Source organism: Pararge aegeria, chromosome 22 (assembly GCF_905163445.1).
Source record: "Pararge aegeria chromosome 22, ilParAegt1.1, whole genome shotgun sequence".
Taxonomy (NCBI): domain Eukaryota; kingdom Metazoa; phylum Arthropoda; class Insecta; order Lepidoptera; family Nymphalidae; genus Pararge; species Pararge aegeria.
Window position 1 is genome coordinate 1,997,005 of NC_053201.1, and position 16,571 is coordinate 2,013,575.

General features: G+C 34.8%; 1 protein-coding gene across 2 annotated transcripts in view; it reads left to right on the forward strand.

Moving 5' to 3' along the window:
* Nucleotides 1-16,571, forward strand: part of LOC120633822 — a 95,217-nt gene that overhangs the window by 1,133 nt on the left and 77,513 nt on the right. The gene's annotated exons all lie outside the window — the stretch shown is intronic.

Below are 16,571 nucleotides of genomic sequence, written 5' to 3' on the forward strand. Positions count from 1 at the left end.
TTTCATAAATTAAAAACGTAAGTCGACAAGGTTTAAGGGTGCGAAGAACCTAAAAAATATGTTATATTTTTGTTTCAATAAATAAATTGATACATAATACATGACTCAAGAGTTAGCTATCAAGCGATATGGCCGCCTTTTGTTTTCTACATCTTTCTTCATGTTTCTGTTTTTCTTCTTTTTAGTCTGGTGTTGTGGACAAATAAACAGAGATAATAATAAATAATATAGAGTTAAAAATCGAACTAGGTCCCCAAAACTGGGTGGCCTAAAAGACCTAACCGCTAGGGTATCAAAACTTTATTCTTCGCCCAATAGCCGCTAATTAAGCTAATGTAATTGCAACCTTTTTTGCATATTTAGTAGAAAATGTTAATTAAACAATCAATTAATATGCTACTTTACACGATTTCCCGAAAAAACTTTAAGACGATTTAATTTTAATATACCTAAATACTTGTACATTAATGAATTTAATGCGTTAATTAACCGAATGCAGCCAGTGACTACTTGCTACAATAAACCCGCTATAATTATTTTAACCGTGAACATTTTTTTTTTAATTTCGTAATATTTAATTTGAGATTAAACATTTCATATTCTAGTATTTAAAACCGTATGGCCTCTGGAATTATTTTTGAAAACACTGTCAAATCTTTTTACGACCTCCCTGGCGCAGCGGTTAGCGCTTTGGTTGTAAGTCCCGTGTTCGATGTCCGGCAGGAGCAATTTGGAAATTTAAAATTTCAGATTTTTGGATAGAAGCAGGCGTTACTTTGCGGAAATCCATAATGTATTATGACAATTAAGCTTAATTCGCAATACTCCGCGAACAGCAGGAGAATCATGGTGTAGTTTATAATTTCTTAAATCCGTACACTCCATACCAAACCGATCCTCGGCAATATACCCTCTACGCACGTTTCGCTCCGAAACCGATGTTGACTTTACAATGAATATGTGAAGTCAACATCTCCTGCGGATGCTCCGGTTACGGAGCGAAACGTGCGTAGAGGGTACATTATTATCATAATTATAATTTTTTTATTTGTACACCACATTAAGAATTATACAAGAAAAATAGAAACATAAAAATAGAAGCATTGCTGAAGATCTATTAATGATAAGTGAAAAACCATTGCTTATAAACAGAGCAACACTTCACAAGAAATGCAAGGAGCACGTCCTGCAACAGGCCTTCCTGTATCCATCAATGTGAGGCGTAGGTGTTAAGCCTCATGTACCTGAAATTACAGCCCGGAGCAGAGCATTGCAACAATACTGCTTAGCGGCAGAAATATGCATTGCGATAATACTTCCCCGGAATAGCTGTGTCACAAAATACTTCACCACTACTAACCTAACTTTAGATGGCGCATAACGTCGTTAGTTATCATCTAAGAGTTGGTGAAACGTTTTTTTTCTCTACGCATCACCCAAATCATTAGCCATCCGATTTAGGCTTTTCCTAGGAAGGTTATAATAGTTAAAACAGATCAATGACAGACGAATAAAGTCGCACCTTAAGAGTTAGTGTTAACCACGTTTCACCACTTAAAAATTTAGGAATCCACAGATTACGATTACGATTTCGATATTAATAATAATAATAATCACTTATTTCAGACGTTTCCATCCATAGATTAGGTAGGTAGGTATTATTCTGTATATTGTTATAAGCTATGACCATCCGATGCAAAATTCTCCTTCAAATCTCCAAAATAGGTATTGAAAGTATATAGGCAGCATAAATCTCTCTGAGCATCGGCATTCCAGACCTTCTCGGACAACTTTCTTTTCGAATCAAATTATTTTTAACTAGAAGGAAGCGGTGATAGCCAAGTAAGTAGGACTACGACTTCACTTTCGGGGGGACGAGTTCGAATCCCGGCACTGACCTCTAACTTTTACACTTCGAAGTTATGTGCGTTTTAAGTAATTAAAATATCACTTCCAACATCAGTGAAGGAAAACATCGTGAGGAAACCTGCATACCTGAGAGTTCTCCATAATGTTCTCAAAGGTTTGTGATGCCCACCTTTCCGCACTGGGCCAGCATAGTGAACTACGGCCGTAACCCCTTCTCATTGTGGGAGGCGACCCGTGCCTTGTAGTGGGCCGGTAATAGTTTGGTATGATGACGATGATGATAATGAGTAGGGCTCAGCTTTAGGTGTCCACTGTAACAATTTGTTAAAAAAACTGTCACAGTTAAGAGTATACACAGTCAAAGTTTACTATCCCCACTTTCCCCAGCCTATAATTTTCCTACTCCTGGGACTGGCCTTTGTCATAATTTAGGAGAGAGGGTTTTACAGCTTAGATCCACTTTACAACTCCACCAATAGCCTCGTTATGCTTTCCTGGTAGCCATCAGGAGAAAAGTGATCGTGCCCTCCGAGAAATTCACTTATTGCGAACGTTGGATAGAAGCAGGCGTTAATTTATGAAAATCCGTGATATATTATGAAAATAAAGCTTAATTTGCTATACTTCGCAAAACGCAGGTGTAATTATAACATACAGATTCTCCTGCTTCTATAGCAAATTCAGCTTAACTTTCATAATATAATTACGAACGGATTCGAACCTAGGGCTTTGTGATATATTCTATTCTAAACATGCCAACAACTAGAAGTAACACTAATATAAAAAACAATTTAGTCATGCGTATTTCCGGCTTATGGTACCTAAAACTTTTATGTAAACCAAAAAACAATTCCATTTTACATTCAATTTAAAATTAAATGTTTTATTTACATTAAATATCCATCTAAGTGCTTCCATTATTAAGCTCGAAAAAAAAGCATAAAAAGTCAAAATATTATGACCATATTTTGACTTTGTTTTACCATGTTTTAAGACTTCCAAAACATATCTGATTGGTAGGTACCTCGATTATAGATTGTGCAATAATATTTGGAATAAGTAATTGTTTTTAAGTTATAAAAATTTATCATGTTTAAAATACAATATTTGAGTTAAGTATAATAATAATTTTAATCGAGATTACCGAGATTACCGCCATATAGAATCTTGAGTCGACAGTTATTGTTCCGATCGTCGTTTCAGTCAATGTTCTTCTCGCGAAAAGCTTCGACAAACATCTTAAGAAGCTTTCGCTTGGTTGTTGGATCAAGGGTCGGATACAGAAGGCAGTAGTCCTTGAAACGGCGCGTATTGTCAGGATGTTCCTTAATCTGAAGCCCTGACCGCCGGTTGCTTGGGCATTCAAGAGCCCCGCAAGTGGAGGGTGGATGTTTTTTCTTATAATTTTTGTAAAAAAAAATGAATATCAATAAATGATATAATTTTTTTTTTATCTTATCATATTATTTTTTATGTCACTTAGCCCTAATCGATTCTAGTGTCAGGGTAAATGTTGGGTATTGGGTTTTTCAAAAAATTCTCATGCTATATAATCCCGGTTAATTTATCACTAAGAATTCATATGGAACGTAAAACCCTAGCACGATATTTGACCTAAAGAATTAGCTGAGACACGGTCTGAGTCCCATTAACAATAGTGATATCTCCTTAACGGTTACCTTTTTAAAAAAATTGGTTGTCTGTAAAGTCGGCTTACTGTCGATAGTTGAACGTGACAACGTCGTAAGAAAATACTGATGGAATGGTTGCATTTTTTAAAAGAAAATATTAATATTATTTGTTTGATAGATATTATCGTTGCTATAAACAATTGACACCACCACCACATTCACTTTTCACTGCACTTCATCCTTGCCGAAAACATGTAAATGTATTATTGTATAGAAGCTGTCCACGCGGACGCATCGCTCACTCAAGTAGGAGAGAGTCAGATGTCGAACGCGGAGCCCAACTGTGCCTCTTTGTCGCTCGTTCTGCGCTCTCGCTTGCACTTCAAGCCTTGAATGGAACGCCTCAGAGCGAGGTAACGCCGCATGCGTCATGTTTTTACGTGCGTGCAGCCGAATCCGTTCGAATTATAAGACGTTGTCACGTCAAAATTTCATTCTGGTCTCTTTGGAAGTAGTAGAGCTTTTTGACAAAGTTCGTCCGAGGTAGTAGACCTACTACCGCCATAATTATTTCTACCGCAAAGCAGCATTGTTGCAATGCTCTGTTCCGGTCTAAAGGGTGTAATTACAGGAACACGAGGCTTAATATCTACGCCTCAAATTCTACGTTCATTTTCAGAATTCACTTATTTATAGATATTAGAAAAATCCTATTAAAATATTAAGGATTATTTAAACGATAAAAAAGCTTGGGTGTGAATTGCTCTAGCTTCATAGCTTAATATAAATTTACTGGAAGATGGTGATAACAAAAAAGGCGCGTTTGGAACCCTCGTAGCTTTAGATTTAAGTTGGCGAACGAAGTTATCACCATCCCGTTACAATTATGTAAACAAATATGTATGAACGCTTCATAAGTGCCTGTGATAGGCCTACATGAATAAAGAAATTTTGAATTTATATTTTGAATGTAAGTCTAGTTTATAAGCACTTTTAAAACGCTAAGTCTGTCTGTGCCGGTTCTGAAGGCGGATTCTAATTTTTACCGAGAAGAACCGGCAAAAAACTCAGCATATTGCTCTCTTCCCACGATTTATTAATTGTGTTTTAACACATTAATAAATCGTCTAAACTTGCCTTAGGAATCATAAAAGTATATAGTCAATCCCAAAAAAGGTATAATCTGTACTTTTCGCAGATGCCACTAATTTATGCCCATTTCGAATTAGTCAGTTATTTATGTCCACTTTTCGTTTATAAAGGCAATGTTTTGTCTCACAAATACTATATTTTTGGCGGCCGAGTGGCGCAGTGGGCAGCGACCCTGCTTTCTGATTCCAAAGCCGTGGGTTGATTCCCACAACTGGAAAATGTTTGTGTGATGAACATGAATGTTTTTCAGTGTCTGGGTGTTTATTTGTATATTATAAGTATTTATGTGTATTATATTCATAAAAAAATATTCATCAGCTAACTCAGTACCCATAACACACATCTATTGCGGCTAGATGGCGATGTGTGTATTGTCGTAGTATATTTATTTATTTTTATTTATATTGATGATGGGCACACGGTGACACTTTGTCTCTTTCCTTGCATGTCCTGCGAAATGTTGCTCTGGTCATTGTTCATCAGGTGGATAATCTGCTGGGTCCGTCAATAATTACTATAAAAAACCTTACCCGAACGTACCACCACACAAGTGAAGTTAAATGATTACAAAAACAAGCCGTAGTATTATTATGCGCAGTGTTGATGAGTCAGTAACAAATGATTTATTGTTTTGAATGGCCACTGCTCGTTATGCTTTCCTGGTAGCCATCGTGAAAGTAGTCGTGCCCTGCGAGTCATTAACTAATGACGAAATACGAGTACGTACTCGTTTTCTTTATATGTGTGTGTGTGTGTGTGTGTGTGTGTGTGCGTGTGTGTGTGTGTGTGTGTGTGTGTGTGCATGCTTGTCTGTTTGCCTGTAGCATTGTAGCTCTTGAAAGGATGATCCAAATGGGGTATCAAATGAAAAGTCAAACCTTTTCATTATCATTAATGTTGGGTTTTTTTTAAATTGTTAAACATACAACTACAGTAATGTAGAATTGTACAATAGTGTAGCCCACAAACTTGCATTAGAATAATTTGTAGGGTTTAAGTACTATCCCTCTCTCTTATGCTGAGGAGGCGGGTAGGAACCCAACAGTGTCATATTGGAGATAGTTGTATATAACACTTATGTCAGCATTAATTATATTCCCAGATGATGAAACTTCCGTACTGAGGAAAAACTATGGAATGAATACTCGCGTGGAATTGAAATGCAGAATTTTGCAGCCACGTGACTGCATGTTATAAGTACGAATCCTCATTATCAATAGCCTATAAAACTCCACTGCTGGAGTTAAGGCCTCCCACGCTTCAGAGACAAAAGACAAGGCAGACGGGTTGGTGGGCGCAGTAGGATGGTAGTTGTAGCACAGAGGACGCTGCTGCCCGTTTTCCTTTATGTTCCCCTAGTCACCTCGTACGACACCCGCGGGAGGAGGGAGGAGTCACCACAGGGTAATAAGTATACACTCGGGTTAATATCTTGACACCACTGAACCAACTTCAGGGCGAATGCACGCCAATAGAAAAAGGAATGTGATAACCAAATTAACAGTTTCCAAGAGATATTTGAACAATCAGACAAAAACCTGTACAATTTCGAATATTTGTTTGGAAGCCCTAATAATGATCACAATTAAATGTGGATATATTGTAATTGCAATAATTCACACGTATTAAATTAATAGCCTGTCTTAAGGATGTTGATAACTAGGTAGTTTACGCGTTCAACGTCTTTTGTCAACGAAACGTTTGTTTTCATGGGATAGAAAGTATCCAATTTTACTCTCAGTCCTTTTAACTAACTCTATATTAAATCCAGTTAATGGGTTGTGAGAATGACTTTGCATCAATCGAGTCCATACAGGACTTAAGTGTATAGATAATGCAGTCTTATTTATATCGAAATACCCACCGACTCAATGTCATGAACAATAGTTGTTAATCAATTGTAATTTTAATTTTTTCTTGAAAACTATGTTTTAATTCAAAATCCTAAAAAATTTAATAAAATATCTGGCTAATTTTTTTTAAAATATATTTATACCTTTTATTTGTACGCCACAAAAAGAAAAATTCAATGGACACAGCAAGAGGAAACTAAAAAAGTAGGATACAAAAAGTGGCCTTATCGCTTAGTAGCGATCTCTTCCAGGCAACCTTAGGATTAGGACTGAGAGAAACCTATTGGCAGGGTGTATATTATTACATAAAAACAATACAACTTCCACCTTTACTAATTACAACTTCTAATGTAATAACTACAAATTCATATTGGCTAATATGAATTGATAGTTATAAGAAGCTTAACTATTTACCCACTTTTTAAAATTACTTTATCAGTTGCTTATTAAGCGTATGTGAAGAAAGGATAAACTATAAACATACACATTTTGGCATTCACTATGTTAGTACCGATTAAGCTCTTATTTTAACCGGAAAAATGGACACGATCGAAGCATGGTCATTTAAAACTTGTACAAAAACTTCGTATCGTTCCAGTTCGCGATTCAATTGAATGTTTGTGCATTTATTCCAAATTGCATTTATAACGGTGCGCAATCACGCCTCAGCTCAGCTCAGCTCAGCCGATATGACACACATCTCGACCGGTTTTGATCCAGTTTTGTTTACCTTTACAAATTTTAAAACAGCACAATATCAATAAAATGTATTTTTCTGTGTTACTTTGAACTGTATTTATTGGAAAGTGTAACTGTTTCGTTGACCTAGCAGACCACATGTCCGACCATGGACCATGAGGGTCGGGCAATATTTTTTTTATTCCACTACAAGTTAGCCCTCGGCTGCAATATCATCTGGTAGTAAAGACGCAGTCTAAGGTGGTAGAGTAGCGGGTAACTTGTCAGGGTTTTCCTCATCATTATAATCATCATCTCAACCACAGGAAATCAAAATTCATCATCCATCATTATTAAAAGTAGGTTTATAAAAAATTACCTTACAGTACTGGCAAACTTAAAACCAGAAGAAATATGGTGGTTTTACATTCAATTCCAAGTAGAACTAAATTTGCTTCCCAACCATTTACCAGAAAATTTATTAAATGTTAAATAACTGCAAAAAACTTATAGAGTTGTTTCATAAATTAAACTATTATGAACAGATTTTGATGCACCAAATGTACATATTATGAATTTTGAATCCCATACATTGCCACGAACAGACACACACGCTTAAAAAACACTTATTCATACACTCACTTACACACACACACACACACACACACACACACACACACACACAAACACACACACACACACACAAACACACACAAACACACACACACACACACAAACTAACTAAATTATAAAATCATACGTTACGCTAATCATACTGTTAAAACCCGAACGCCGTCTTATCATCAAGGATGCCGTCCTTGTTCTGATAACGAAAAGTAACGAATTGTGGCGGCTTTTTTTCTGAGATACCAAACATAGCCCCGAATTACTGCTATTGCATATTAACTAGCATCAACAGAAATATGATAATGATGCTATGTTACCAGAACGCTTAATCGACCTTCTTCAAAGTTATCTTCTTACTTATAAAATGATTTCACGCAGCAACGGCTCATCGTGGCATTGAATAGAATATATAACACTACTTAAATCGCACATAAAATATATCAGCAAGTCCTACTTTTACGCTGTTACATATAAAGTTGAAAATAAAGAAAGAGCCGAATATCTTCACAGAATAAATTTAACATAGGTTTTTTCCCCGTATTACTCCATTCCACATTGTTACACGGAATGTAGCGTGCAATATTTTAAAGTCTCGCATTCGAAGCACGCGTTGATGACTTTTCTTAGTATAACTTGACGAGGAATATAAAATATTATGATTGAACCGAGTGCAATACATCAATTTATATTCTTTTATATCCTTTATTTATATTATTATAAATTCTATTAAAAGGATTACAATTCGTTTTCTATTAAAGTTGTTAACTATTAAAGGAAAAAATAAAGTTAAGTATTTCACGCAAAAGGATGGTTTTTTTTTTATGATACGTAAAGCAAAAACTTTGTACCCCTTTTAACGAAAATTTCGCGTACGGAGGAGTATGAAATTTCCTACACTTATAATTTACTAGCGCGACTTCGTTCCCGTGGATCAAGGTTTTTTTTTCACGGGAACTCTCTTATTTCCCGGGATAAAAGGTAGCCTATGTTATCTTCCATGCACAAAACCTACATGTATGCCAAATTTTATTCAAATCTGTTCAGCCACTTTTGCGTGATTGAGTAAGAAACATCCACACTAACATTTATAATATTAGTAGGATAAAGATTTTTTTTAATTCTGCATAAAAATGCATTACATGCACACACTACCATGTATTCGACACGCATGTATACTCTTTCTCAGTAGTGACATAAGACAAATTAACAATGTATTTATCCACTGCAGTTTACAATTTTTATCCGGCATGTGGTATATATTCTACAAAAAAAATCGTGACTACTAACCTAAACACTCACTCTACTAATTTAATAGTATGCGAGAATCCGAGAAAAGTGAAATGTTCGTAAAATGTAATACAAAATTTTGGCAATCTGCAATAACACTTGCAGATTTTATATAAAATCAAAGTTGTAATAAAAAAAGTACTATGAAATAGTCTATAAGATAAAAAAACAAAAAGCAGGTGTCGTACGTAGCGACTAACGAGGTAGTATAAAACAGAATGGGCGGCAATGTGCTACTACTACCATATACTGCGACAACCAACCCGTCTGTCCAGCGTCAACGTCTTTTGGTCTAGCAGTGGTAATAATAAAACAAAGATAAGCACTATACACACTATAGACAAAAGACGATTAAAGTGACGATGGGCAGGTCACATAGCTAGGACGGTGGACGACCGTTGGACAAGAAGGCTAACGTCATGGCCAGGTCCCGCAGGCCATAGAAAGGTCCGACGATATTGTTAAAGTTGCCGCCATAAACTGGATGCAAGAAGCCAAAGATAGAGACCGGTTGTCATCTCTGGAGGAGGCCTTTACTCTCGCATGAGAGCGGTTCTTTCGAGAAATATTATACCAGATAATAATTTTTAATCTCTTTATAAATGCAATTAAGAACTACTTTTTAATTTATATATTTTTTATTATATGTTTTCACGTAAAATCGTAATAATAAATAAATAAATAATATTTATTTTATTTTAAGCACTATATTATGTACCACACAAAATCAATCGTCATTATCGGTGTAGAAAATGATTACCCTTGAAGTTCACTCGAACCCCGAACGTGTTAATAACGGTTTAATTAAGTGAAACCGGTTCTTAGTGAAAGTCTAGCAGCATTTCCTCCTTATGTCCAAAGGCTGTATACAGAGTCCAAGTATTGTCAAACTATCGATCAAAATTTTAGTGTCGCCAATCTACAAAGAGCACGTGGAGGAAATACGTGATATTAATCACCATTTTTCTTATTTAATTAATTGTTATTTTAATATTAATTTTCCCTTTTCCCGGTTACATGAAAAGTTCCGTAATGTACCATTTTTCACAAACAGCCTTTTTTCGCAAAATCTGTTCTTAATGTGATCTCATTTTAAGTAAAACAAAAGAAACTTTAAATAACAAAAAAAGTAAAGCAAGTAGATTTTAAAATAAAACCTTATTTTTTTAATTATGGACCTTTATTTTTGTTCCGCTAAATATGCCGGTGTGTATATTTAGCCTAAATAATTTATTTCTCTTTTCACTGTTTTCTTATTGGAAACAGCATACTTTTCATTACATGGGCATAAGGTTTTGGATACTAGCTTTGGCCCGAGTGTGTTAGAAATCCCGTGGGAACCGTGTATTTTCCTTTTTCAGTCTATAGTAATAATTGATGGGCCAAGTAGATGGCCCACCTGGAAAAGTGGTTAACCACTGTATATAAACAGATCAACACTTTACAAGGCATGCAAACAAACATATTTAGTAAGGATTTTACTTATGATGAAAACCGTTAAAGCCCATTAATCTGCATTGGAACAGTGTTTTTTTTTTATTCCACTACAAGTTAGCCCTTGACTGCAATCTCATCCGGATGAGTGATGTAGTAATCTAGGACAGTAGCGGGCTTAAACTTAATAATTGTTTTTTTTTTCATTTTTCTTTTCTTAGTAATTTTTATGTTTTTATATTGTTTTTTTAGCTGTTTGCAGCAGCCTTATGTACCCAGCGGATTTGCATGCTATTTTCGCATCGAGAAGGTACAATTGTATTCACATGCCAAATAGTTCTATAGTGGATTGTCAGTTTTGCGAATTAAATAAAAAAAAAAAAATTAAACCCGTAATCAGTAATAAGCGGCATCTTACTGAAACCCTAAATCGCTTAGCGGCTCACCACTTTATTTGTAGGGTGGCAGTGGCGTGCATAGAGGGTATGCAGATGATACATAAAATAAGAAAATTTCCAGTACCTAAGAACTATAAATACTTAAGGGTAGGCTTTTTATAACTCTTACAATGCCCATCTTTAATGCAGATGATATAAAATGAAGAAATCTCCAATACTAGTTATAAAAAACTTAAGGATAGGCCTTGTAAGTGTTTTAAAAAGCCTACCCTTATTATTTTGTAAATCTTACTGGAGATTTTCTTCATTTTATATCACCTGCATACCCTGTGCATATCCTCTATGCACGCCACTGTTAATGGTAACTAGTTACAACCGAAGCCTCCAACAAAACCAGACCAACAAAATTAAAAAAAAATCTAAATTCCCCAATAAGTGTACCTGCCCGGGAACGCAGCAGACGACTTTGCTACGAAGGTCGTCAAGTTACAAAGTAATGTACATTTTCTGTGCAAATGATGTGAGAAAAGCAACAAAGAACATTTCCATTACACACGCACTCTCTAATGAGACGTTCTAAAATGTGATGAATATAACCTTTCGATAAAAGGAAATGTTCTTAATACACTGTGCAATCGTTTGACACACTTGTAATCATTGCAATAGATGAACTCTTACATTATGACAACTTAGGTTAAGTGAGTTAAAAGCAAACCACTTGCAGTTTCGCACTTTGATTACCGATGTTACGAGATCTAATATAAACACATTTGTTAACATTATAACAGCTGATTTCGAAAAAGGCGGTTCTCTCTTTGTTGCGTTTAGTTTTATTTTATAAATGTGGAGGTATAACACTAATTTCTTTGCCCTTTCATTTTTTACTGATATTTCGGCTTCAAAATCTATAACAGTTCTATGCTGGGCTAAGGGGTTAATGCTGGGCGTATGCAGGTTACCAGTTTGGAAAGAAATATTTCTATGTTCCATTAATTATGGAGCATCTTATTTGATAAAAATTAACTGTAAAAAATACGTTATGTGATTGAGGTATCCCAAGATTTTCTTTATGAAGCGGTGATGGCCTAGTGGGTAAGAGTTCGGCTTCTCTTTCTGGGGACCGAGTTTGGAGTTACGTGCGTTTTAATTTAAGATATTATTAAATATCACATGATTTATAGTGAAGAAAAATATCGTGGGGAAACCTGCATGCCTGAGAATTCTCCATAATCTTCTAAAGGACAGAACCGGACAGGCCTCATTACTGTGTTTACATAACATGCAACATAAATAAAATAAAAATAATGGCGTGTGAAGTCTACCAATCTGCACTTGGCAAGCGTGGTGGACTTCGGCCCAAATCCTTCTCATTCTGACAGGAGACCCGTATCTTTTGGTGGGCCGGTAAGGGGAGATGATGATTTTTTTTTTTTTAATTTTTTTTTTTAAACGTATATTTTTACTACCTTTACTCGCAGACGAGCGGCGCAATGTCTCATTACAGACTTGTAGCTATAAAAGAAGAGGGCAAAAAATGTTTTTTTTTATAAATCTCAGTTCCCCCATGATTTTAATTAACAACCAAAATATTCTCTAGAAATAATTAATATGGCAGAACAACGTTTACCGAGCGAGCTAATAAAGTATAGATACATATCAACGCCTCTGACTGCCAGTACCAGTCCCACTCGCCTGCCACCTGTGAGTCCACTTTCCCCGCAACGAAAGTTTTTCTATTTCTGTCACATAACAATTAGCATAATTTAGGCTCGCCACTTGGTACCGCAGTTTCGCTAGGTGGAGTAATAGTTGAGTTTAAAATAACAATGTTTTAGCTAAGTTTAGGCGGAGAAATTTAGAAACGTTTTTTTTTATTGGATACGTCTCGCTGTCCAGACGAAAAATTTTATTTTAACGCATTTATCTCAATATTCAAATCACTTTCGGATTATGTGTTTGAACCATTGGACTGAACTGTCAACCAAAGAGTATACAGAAACACTTGACAACATATTTTAAAACAATAAATGTTATGTAAACTATAAATGTTATGTTAATGTGAAAAAATGTTATAAACATTTTTTCCACGATTACCTATTTTAAAAGTAAATGCTTCTAGTAATACTAGCTTCTGCCCACAAAACTTCGTCTTCGTGGACTTCAGAGTTGGGTCTAAAGCTTCGCTCGTTAACCATTTTCAATTTTATCTCGGGAACTACTTAAGAAATAGGGATTAAAGGTTCTGGTTAAGGTGTTCTTTTCCATGTCAAATGCTACATGAATGCCAAATTTCATCCAAATACGTTCAGGCATTTTTGCGTGATTGAGTAACAAACATTTTTTCACATTTACATTTACAATTTCACATTTATAATATTTGTAGGAGTTATGGACAGGACCTAAACAGTACTTTAAATAAAACAAATAACAAAATAATCTCTCCAGAGAATTACTATGAAATCCATTATACAGATAATGCGACAACAATGTTGTATTTTTTGTGTTCATGTATTTTTTAATTGCCAAGAGCTATTGAGCCCTGTTTTTCTTTAAATAAATATCTCTGCGTAACGGATTGTTTGTTTAATCTTTCGTCTCTATACTTTAATGTCAATGTCGAGTTACGGTATACCTTAACGAAGGCGGACATACGAAATACACAATAATACAATTAGCGGCGAAAACAACCATTTAACAAAACTTTTGTTTAAATAACAACAGCTTTTATTAACTTTGTTGATTTTGAATACTTTTTAACAAATGAGATTTTTTGAAAGATATTTTTTGATGATGATGATGATGGGCTATCACCACTTACTGTACTTATTATTATTGGTCGACTAATATATACGAGTAAGTCACAGCTAAGTTAGGTTTTATTAGTAGTATTAATTTAAATTTTAACGATTTCCAAAATGATTTATAAAATGTGGAAATTTGAAATGTAATATTAATTTTAGAAGTTAAATTAAAGCTAGTAAAGTTTATTTTAGATGTGTAGAATTGACGGATGAACTCACGTGAATTTTTGGCGAAGATTGCCCGACTAGTTTTCCTAATTCTAAGGTTTCCTGGCAGAGATCGCTACTTGGCGATAAGGCCGCCTTTTGTATCCTACTTTATTCTAGAAGTGTTTTTCTTTATTTATGTTTATCAAAGAGTAAAAATAAATAAATAGTTTCGATTCGCTAATATTTTGTTGATAAAAATTTTTTATAATTCATACAAATAATAAAAAAAACATATATTCTTGCTTTTATTCTAGGTAATGATTAAATCAAAGTGTACCTATGTCAAGTTGTATTTAACAATCTCGAAAAAAAGCGAGCTTAGCTGGCATTGACCTTTGTCTAGATATAATTATTTTATTATATTCACATAATAGATCTATTTAAGTATTTGAAATGAATTATTTTGCTACTTTTATTTAATTAAGTTTCAATTGCAAAATAATTTTTGTAGGTTAGCTTTTTGAGTCATTTGAATTAAGTAATTGTTTTGTGCAATTAATATCTTCGGGGACTTCCTACCATCACTTTTAAAATAATTATAATTTAATGTTGACATTGAGGTTCATTTTTATGACGTCAATAGGAACTCATATTTTAAAATAATTCTACTTTAAGCTATAGTTGTAAGCCTCAACGCATAATAAAAGGAAAACATCGTAAGGAAACCAGCATGCCTGCGAGTTTCCATAGTGTTCTCAAAGGTATGTTAAGTCCTTAGTCTGGTCTTAGCCCTTCTTATTCTGAGAGCAGTAGCCTTACTACAAGATTCCTCTCTCGCAATCGAAGAGTCGTTTTCGAGTATTTAACTCTGTACCGAGTAAAATAGACCTAATGTGACACGTTTTAGAGACGCAAATCCCATATTCATGATTTTTATTTTACAGTCGTCCTGTCAAAAAGCTTTCGCCAAAGTATTTTAGGCAATTTGAACCTTACCTCAATGTATCAATTTTACTCCGATGTGCAAATATTGGCGACCGATTGGCGCAGTTTGCAGCGACCCTGCTTTCTGAATCCAAGGCCGTGGGTTCGATTCCCACTACTGGAAAATGTTTGTGTGATGAGCATGAATGTTTTTCAGTGCCTGGGTGTTTATATGTATATTCTAAGTATTTATGTGTATTATTCATACAAATATTCGTCAGTCATCTGAGTACCTACCCATAACATAAGCTGCGCTTACTTTAGGGCTAGATGGCGATGTGTGTACTGTCGTAGTTTATTTATTTATTTTATACTAGAAAAAGACTCCTCGATTGCGAGCGAGCAACTTATACTAAAGCTACCCGTGTTCTGTGGGCAGGTAGTGGTAGATAATAATGATTTCAGCAAGTTTACGAGGTTTACGAAACGCATAGGAGGGCCTGTCTCTTACACTACTTCTTACTCCTTAACAATAAGGTCGAAAATCCAGGTTCACTTAGCAAATGCTCGTTAGCTGTGCGAGTGCCTGGTAAAACGGTAAGAACTTGCAGGGGAAGATAACCACTATTTTCACTTGAATCGTTACGTACGCATTATGCTCGGAATGCTCCAATATTTCGCGAACGCTCGTTGCTTTGTAATCTGATTGCTTAGCACCAACAAATTGACATATATATATATAAAAGGCAAAAGTGACTGACTGACTGACTGATCTATCAACGCACAGCTCTAACCACTTGAAGGACAGGGTTGAAATTTTGCATACAGATAGTTATTACAACAAAGGCATCCGTTAAGAGAGGATTTTTGAAAATTACAACCCTAAGAGGGTTAAATGGGGGATGAAAGTTTGTAAAAAATCCGTCATTTATCAATTTATTTTTCAAGTTACATCCATGAAACTTTGATTTTAGGTTTTCCATTTAAAATAAAGAATTACGTGTTTCACAAATTTTAAAAATTCCAACTGCGATGACATCAAGTAGGGGATGAAAACTTATATGAAAGTTTCTGATTTTTTAAGTAATTTACGTTAATAATTTTCTACTAGCAGCAAGTCTTTTTTTTAAACCTTTGTAGTTAAAATTTTCCACATCAAATATTTAACTTAACTAACTAGTTTAATATAAGTTTAGCTAAATTTTATTCACATAAATAAACTACTACGATAAATAATATTTTTTGTAATGTGCATCTGTAACTGACTGAGTTACAGTTTGGCTAGCTGTAAGTATACTAAGGCTATAAATAGATAATAAATAAATTATGTTTGGTGTACATCATGGATAGGTATGAAGAAATTAAAAAAAAAACAATTTGGACTTCAGTCATTCAGAAATTAGAATAGGAATTCACACTTACCGTTTCAGAATAGGAAGTTTATTCATTCTTTATAACTTGTTACTTCTACGCACATAACTCCCAAAATTTGACGGCCGATTGGCGCAGTTTGCAGCGACCCTGCTTTCTGAGTCCAAGGCCGTGGGTTCGATTCCCACAACTGGAAAATGTTTGTGTGATGAGCATGAACGTTTTTCAGTGTCTTGGTGTTTATATGTTATTCTAAGTATTTATGTATATTATATATAAAAAATATTCATCAGTCATCTTAGTACCCATAACACAAGTTTAAATTGGGGCTAGATGGCGATGTGTGTATTGTCGTAGTATATTTATTTATTTATTTATTTTATTTATTTAAAAGTT